Raw genomic sequence first — 8,431 nt, forward strand, 5'->3', positions numbered from 1 at the left:
TGCTTTATTCATCCATCATTTGAGGAACTGGGCCACCCTCTGAAGCCGTGAGCCCAGATAGGTCCCCCTCCCCTTAATTCACTTCTATCAGGCATTTGGCTGCAACAGGAGAAGTAGCTCATGTGGTTACCGTCTATTAAGTAAATGCAAATAGAGACTGTAGGCAGCAGAGGAGTAGATGTTGAGAGAGCTGCCTGATTTTAGCCTTCCTGGAGGAAACAGGGGCCTGAAAAACTACCAAGTCAGCAAGCAGAGGTGCAGTTCAGTTCACTCACTGCTCATTTGGCTTATGGCTGGAATGCCAATTTCACAGTTATTCTGAGAATAATAGTGCAGGTTGGGAACAAGAAATGAGCGCCCCCGAGGACTTCCTAGGAAAACTGGTTTGCTTGCCTTCTTGTCATGATCACAGGAATGATTGGTAGGGGCAAGAGGTACAACTCTGACAGTGCTAAGGGGTATCTGTAACTGGTTGATTTTTTTCAATGCTTTTTATTCTAATAGAGTGATGTGGTGGTAGGAGGGGGGTTGTCAGCAATCTCATTCTCCCAATTTGAATAAAATTAGAAGCCTAGTGTATGCTACCCACCCGGCTTTCCAAGCTCCACAGAAGTTGGCATTTGTGGTGGCAGTGGCTTCTAATGTGGTGGCCAGCTGGCTGTAGTGACTTTAGCTCTCTCCTTGTGGATTAGATATCATTCCTCCAAGTTCATATATTGAAATCCTACCTCCTAAGTACATTACAATTTGACCCTGGAAATAAGCTGTTCGAAAGGCAAATAAAGTTTAAATGAAGTCCTTGGGATGAACTCTTATCCAACCTGAAACGGGGGTGGGGGGGGAGGGTTGGAGAGAACTATATAATGGGAATACTGTGTGAACAGGAAGACAGTCACTTACAAGCAAAGGAAAGTCTGTTGACACCTTGATTTGGCCTTCTGTAAGGAGAACTGTGAGGCCATGAGATTCTGTCCTCTCTAAGTCATTGTGTTGGGTGATTACTCAAAGCTACTTTGGATTATAGTGGTTTTAGTAAATAAATCCATGGTTAGTCATTTTTTCCACCTCTCTCTTACCTTGATGGTCTTGGAGATAGAAAGCAGTGGAGGGAGGCAGAGGAAGAAGGAACCTTTGGGCATGAAGGCATCTGGACTGTACATGCCTCCCTATATGCTGGCATCAATGGCATGTGCAATGAAGATGAGGCCCCTGCTTTTGTGGTGCCCATATTTGGCAGGAAGAACCAACCTGAACAATTGGTAGAGAGTATGTGTTCTGTGGCAAGGGTGTGTGTATGTGTGTGTGTGTATGTGTGTGTGTGTGTGTGTGTGTGTGTGTGTGTGTGTGTGTGTGTGTGTGATATATCTGCAGTGGGAGTCTCTGATAGGAACCCTGTTTTGGGAGGTTCCAGAAACGTTTCTCTGACTGAAAGTGACATTTGACCTGAAAGTTGAATCTAAGTTAGCTGACAAAAGGGAATGAGACTAATGAAAGACAGTGAGGGCAATGTTCCCAGGCAGAGGCAGCAGCCAGGCCCGTGGCTTCACATGGGACGATGGAAGAAAGTTTGTTATTTCTTTTGGAATCAATGATGCTACCCCAGAATCCAAATTCAAAGCAGGTAGAGCTATTTGATGGGGAAAGAAGAAAAAAAAAATCCTCAGCCATTCTCCCAATTTGAGTAGTGATGAGGTTGGGAGGCACCCTTGACATTGCAGGAGAAGCATTTGGCTGTCTTACATAACCCTACAGCAGTCTATCCAACACCCAGACCCAGTGGTCTCGCAGCACACGTTCACTGCTTGGTACAGGAGCTTCTAAAAGTCTTTTCACAGAGCCAGACTTTGTGAAGGGTCCAACTAACAAAGCAAACCTCGCCGAGCTGATAGAAGAATTGTTGCAGCTTGTCCCCTGATGGGAAAGGCCACTCCCTCCTCTTCCAGTCCCTTCCAAGAACCTGAAAACTGAAAGGCCCTTTTATGTTTCTGATAAATGGTTTGGCAAACATTTTGCCTTTGGAAGCACATCCTACCTTACTTGCCTTCCGCTAATCCCCTCTCCCCACACTGAAACATGTTGTGTCTCCTGGCAACAGGGCTGGAGGAGGAATGGATGGTGTCTCCTAAAGAGGGAATGTTCTAGAGGTCACTTCTGGGTCCTCGTCCTGGCCTTGCTCTTAACTAGTATTGTTTCTAGTTGGGAAAGAAAAAAGCACCTTTCGTCCTGAGCCTCAGTTTCTGAGAGTAAATCAACTTAGGGAGATGGGTGGAGCTAGCAGGTGAGCAAGACGAGCTGCTTTATCCATCTATTGACATGGGGATTCTATTTTCTGTTATTGCCACGGTGCTTTCCTTCATTCTCCTCACACCAACCACAACCTTGTTACTGTCAGAGATAGGCCGAAGTGGCCTTTGGCAGTCTGGGGCAGTCATACTGCTGCCGTTGTTATGGGTAGGAGAAAATGGTAACTATATTTCCTCTTGTTGGCTCTACCTTCCATAATGCAAAATGTCAACTTCCCCCTTCTATCTCCCACCCCTTTCCACCCACAAACCCATCCAAAAACTTCTGCCTGGAGGGGAATTCAAGACTTATTTCTTTAATGGTCAGAATTGTGCTGGGTCAAGGCTTTTAACTGTGTATTTAATTAGTCATCTGTACGCATGCAACTCAAAGGCGTTCAGCTGTGCCTTTTTATAGGATTAATAAAGCCGGTTGTAAATCACCTCTGCAGCCCATAAAAGTATTTATAGCAGCTTTTCTCTCCCTCTGCCATTACAGAAGCTCTGTTTGAACTAGCTGAGGTTTGCACGGGGATAGTTCTACCCAGTTCTAGAAGGAAAGCGTTAAAAATCCTTTCCTGGCAAACCACAACTTCATCATTAGGCAATGTAGAATGTGCTGGAATGTTAAGCTCCAGTAAGGACATTCCAGGGTGTGATTGCCAACAGCAAGCCTTCTGTGTTAATGAAAAATCAAAATACAAAAAAGCCAGTCAACTACAAGTACAAAACTTTCAGTCGAACTTGAGAAATGGGACCAGAGTTGGAATTCTGTGGCTTCTTGACTTCCATAAACCTTAACGGGATTTGGCAAGCTCTTCCCCAAGCCCATGCATTCACAGTGGCCAAACACCTTTGCAGTCCCCACAGCCACGTCCATGCTATCACTCAGGCGGTGGAGAAACAAGCAACCTTTGTCTGATGGGCATGCAGAGACTTTGTGGGTAAAATGAACATTACCAAAACCTGTCTCTGGTGTCATCAGAAGGCTTATTTCCCATACCTCTTTTTTCTGCCCAGAAAGAAACAATCTCAGTTCTTAAGAGACAACTAGCCTCGTGTCATCTCCTCAATTCCTTTCCTCTGCATGACTCACCAGACTTGAAGGCACCCCCCCACACACACACACACACACTGAATGTCACAGCATTGATTAGACATTGACTATGGAAGTCACTTGTTGCTTTGAGGCTAACTAGGGCAGAAGCAGCCATAAGTTTTGGGTTTGCAGATACATGTTCTGAAATCTCGCAGTTTGCCTGTGTTCTTCACAAGATTAACTGTCTGATGATTGGCAAGCTCTCAGTTGAAATAAGGGTGGTGGAGAAAAGAAACAGGATGTGCAAGCGATCATACCACTGGACTGAGGATAATGTGCACCAGGCGCTTCAGGTACTGCTTGTAGAGACAGGTTTGCACTTTGCTGAAGATCGATCGTGTCTTCCTCACAGATGTCGAGGGTTCCCTACGTCACTGGCTATCTGGGGACAGCCACTGTGTCCCTGTAGTGGCTCTTAGTGCTTTTATAAACTTCAGGGACAGCTGGGCTGTAGCTTGGAGCTTTGTACCTGTGGGATCTTTAGTATGTATTAAGGAGTAAAATACTGGACCAGGTGTGCTAATGGAAAAGAGGCACAGGGGCCCTGCTCCTTGATAGTGGCCCCAGGGTGGATGTGACTGGGATCTAGTTCATTGACTCTTGAGACTTTAGTGTTGAAGGCTGCTTGAGTCTCTTCACATCTTATATGTGTTGCCCCCTCTATGGCTTTTGCTTCTCTTCCTCCTCCTCCTTCTCCTCCTTTTCCTCCTTCTCTTCCTCCTCTTTCTGTTGCTCCTTCTCTCCCCCACTACCTTCTTTTCTATTCCTCGACATAATTATTAAAACTCAGGTCATTATACTTTCATGGATTTACTTTTCTCAGTCTGAAGTTCTGCCTCTATGTCCATGACAGTGGGTCCTAATAAGTATGATTAATACAAAATGTGAGTTATCTGAGGAGAACTGGCACAAATGTGAATAATATATTGACTTGCATTTTTCAAAGAGAGATCCCCCTGCAAAGAGAAATGGGAAGACTGAGTAATTTAGAAATTATTTGCATGAAAGGAGCACCATAAACCAGAACAAAGACTGCTTGGGAGGCAATAATGATTCTCATGCTGAGGAGTTTCACCATACCAAATGCAAACAGTAGAGAACTTAGACCAATCAATGATTCTCCAGGAGAGGGCAGAGGGGACAGAACTGTGACAGTCAATCATTTTTGGAATTGCCTGAACCCATCAAAGGATACCATATTGGAAATAATTTAGTTAGAACCTGTGTTTGAATTTTAACAAAATTTCTAGAAAATTATAATTTATAGGACAAAACCATCCCTTGTCTTCCTGGGCAAAAGGCAAAAGTCCAGCCATCTTAACACAGGAATTTTCAACAGCTGGCCATCCTATCTTAACGTGCTGCAGTTCTTTCTCCAAATCATATCACGTCAGGAAGCCACCGCTCCTCTAGACTCACAGAAGCAGTTTCTGGGGTCATTTTTAAATGGCTATATGATTAACAATACGGGAACTTGAAGATGGCAGCATGGCAAGTCTGGCTTAGAATTTACAATTTCGAGGAACATACAACAGACAGACAAGCAAACAAAAGAATGGTGTCTTAATATTACCTAAGCCTGCTGGTGAAAGCTATTCCTTAAGTCCTGTCACTGAACCAAGGAGTGTACAACACACAGAAAAAAATTGCTCCTTGAAGGAAAGTCTGCTTCCAGAGCATTTCATCAACTAACAAGATGTGGAGATCATTAAAGTCTCAGAAACTTTCCCCAGAGTCCTATTTAGAAGATCTTCACGAATATTTTCCAGAGTTGTCTGGCATCCCCAAGACATCATAGAGGGGCGGGATGAGGTATAGTTAATATTTGGATCCTTATCTGTAGATGGAATTAGTTCTCCATCATTTGACACTGATGTGCAATCCCTTTCTTCAGCTTCTGGGTCAAGTGAAAGTATGACCTCTGGAATCAGAAACTCCCTATGACAGTGAACACACTGGTACCTACTCCTGTTCAATAATTTTGGCTTCCCTGTCAACTGCTTTTGATGGTCAACTTCTTGAAGGAGGAGGTGTCTGGTAGAGTTGGGTATTCAGCAAGTAAAGTTGGCACAATACCAAAGGGACACCCAAGGAAAATGATCTCTCTAAATGTGCAAAAATGAAGCCACCCTTCAGAATGTTAAGCTTGCATGAATCTTACATTAAAGAATCCTTCCAAACAGCCAATCATACACTAACTGCCACACTGAGAACAGAGTGGTAATTCGATGGATGTCAGCAGAGTCATGCTGGCCTGGTCCTAGTCCACATGCCACTCAAATGAGAACCCTGCCCTCCCCCAACCATAGCACAAAACCAAGACAAGCACTGAAGATAGGCAGAAACCTCAAGCCCAGCTGGCATGAGACACAAATAGAAAGACTCTAGTCTCTGACTCTGCTTCCTACTATAGAACCTTCTTAATGCTTATAAAACCTTTCCTTTCTGCATCCTACAGCTCAGAGCTTTGCAGTTGCTCCTAGAAGATGTCAAAAAAAAATACGTGCATTGTTGAACTCCTTTTCCACAGTGCATTTGCCTTCCATTTTGTTTCAAATGTGTTCTCCATGGAGAGGGCACCAACCGTGCACAGGGATGGCTATGAACTGAGTTAAGCCTTACGAGATTAGATGACAGATGCTAGTTGAAAAGATACTGAAAAGCTAAAGTCACAATGATTTGTAGGGTAGAATCCACTCTACCAATTTTCTGTATCATCTGTCCCACTGGAAATCCAGAGAAGACAAAAAAGCACCCGTCATGTGCTGGGGGTGGGGGGTGGGCTTGGGGTGGGAAGGGAATGGGAAGTGAGACAACACAATGACAGTGTCTTTTGGCTTTCTTTGTGAACCTAACTTTTGTTATGGCCATGTGACTATTGCCTTGTTGTTAAAACTGTATCCCAGGATGGCCTCAGATGTTCTGGTTAGTCACGTTGATCTGTGTGGTTGTTGTTAGGCCTGGACATGGGGAGAGCATCCACCACAGGCAGCCCTGTGCACCATGTCCCAGACACTTTGTTCTGACCATGCTGGGTTCTTGGCTTGGCTAACTTTCCATAGAAGCTATGATGATTCCATTGTCTTGGTGTTGGCTGTGGCTCAGAGAGACATGTAGGGACAAGAGCCCTCTGGGAGGTAGGCTGCTGATGGGCTCTAGGGAGAAGAATCTGGGCTGCTGTCAACCACAAGGCCTGATGGGGCTTTGTTCCAGGGACTCTGATCCCATAAAGAGGCTCCAAGAAATAGCTACTCACATACAAAGTTGTCTACTCTGGGAACATGGGGGTTCTGGTGGAGTGGATGCATAGGAACAAAGTAAGAAGAAAGATGTCTAGTAGATTTGATTTTGGCCTGTGAGCTAAGCTCATTACCAGCAAATGTAGGTGAAGCATCTAGCAACTGCATTAAAAGGTTCACTTTCTCTGATTATAAAAACATCTGTGTACACTCTAGACTTTTTAAGACATAGAAAACAACAATTTTCAGTGGAAAAACAAATACTAGCCAAATATTACAGCTGCTACTACTATGTTAACAGTTTAGTATTTTTTATATATATTATATGTATAGTATCTGTGTTTGCATATGCAATTTTAGCTAAAAGAATTGTATTATATCTTGCCTTTTCCACTCAGCATTATATATTTTTAAGCAAGATTATTTTAATAGCTGAATATAATTTCATCTGTTTTGCATCCTATAATTTCCTCAATCAGACTCCTATTGTTGGACATTTAGGTTGCATTTATTTTTTTCCTGATTATATATTTTACATGTAAGCCTTTGCTCACCTTCATAATTATATCCTTAGAATACGTTCCTGGACTGGAATATTCACATTGCATTTTAAATACATACTTTCCTATTTTTCTCTATTATAAAGATCATTCTAAATTTTATTCCTGACATGCTGCATGAAGCCTAACCCCAAGTAGACTTCAAATGGAGAAATCTCTGTTGAGATGAGAATTGTAAAGTTTTTGTTTAATGAAGTGCTGTTTGTATTTAGTTTTGATTAAATATATAGATAAATATCATCCATAAGCATGGTCTTGCTTCAACTGCTCCATCAGATGTTTCATAAACTGAGATCTCTTCTCTGTCCTTACATAATGCAAACACTATTTGCAACATGCTATCCCCTGGACTTTTGATTTATAACTTTTGCTGTCCTATAATCAGTATATTAGGCTTTTTCCTTTGGGGGAATGTCTATACTTGATATTATGAAGATTGTTTCTATTATAGGATGTAATGTCTATCTCCCCTGTTATTTAGAAGTAGTATTTTAACTATTAAGCAGTCCATTCATCTGTCTGTGTTTTGGCGATATGTGAGGTAGAGTAAGAAATGTAACGTCCTCCCCCTCCCCTAGAGGCTGACCTGTTTTCCCAGTATAATTTATTGAATGATAAATCATCCTGCATTGACTCAAAATGCAACTTTCTTGGTACATGGCATCTTTACATAGAAATTACCTTATAAAGGTAATTTCCATTTGATTCCATTTGTTCTACACATTTCTGAAGCAATGTCACATGGTTTAATGGTGATAAATCTATGTTGCCTTCACATTCCTTCATATACCTTTTCTTTTTTTCTTCCAGTTTTGGCTTTTTTTCCTAATGAACCTCTCTATATTTTTTACTTTCCACTTTGTCATCCTCTTCAGTAAAGTCTTAATACAATATTTATTTCCTATTTTATTAAACAATGTTAGAAATGTATTGCTAGGGACTGGAGAGATGTTTCAGGAGTTAAGAACACTTGCTACTCTTGCAGAGGACTTAGGTTCAGCTCTCAGCATCCACCCTGAGCAACTTACAAGTCCAGCTGCAGGTGATCCAGTATCCTCCTCTGGCCTCCATGATTACCTACACACAAGTTAATACATACATACCCTACATACATATATACCCTCAGGCACAAATATGTACCCATAGAATAAGTAAAATAAATCATTTTAAAAAAGAAATATACTTTTAACTACAACATTGATTCCACACTGTTCTCATAATTAATTCTCCAGGTTTTTTTTTTTTTTTTTT

Source organism: Mastomys coucha, unplaced genomic scaffold (genome assembly GCF_008632895.1).
Source record: "Mastomys coucha isolate ucsf_1 unplaced genomic scaffold, UCSF_Mcou_1 pScaffold8, whole genome shotgun sequence".
In the NCBI taxonomy this organism is placed as follows: Eukaryota; Metazoa; Chordata; class Mammalia; order Rodentia; family Muridae; genus Mastomys; species Mastomys coucha.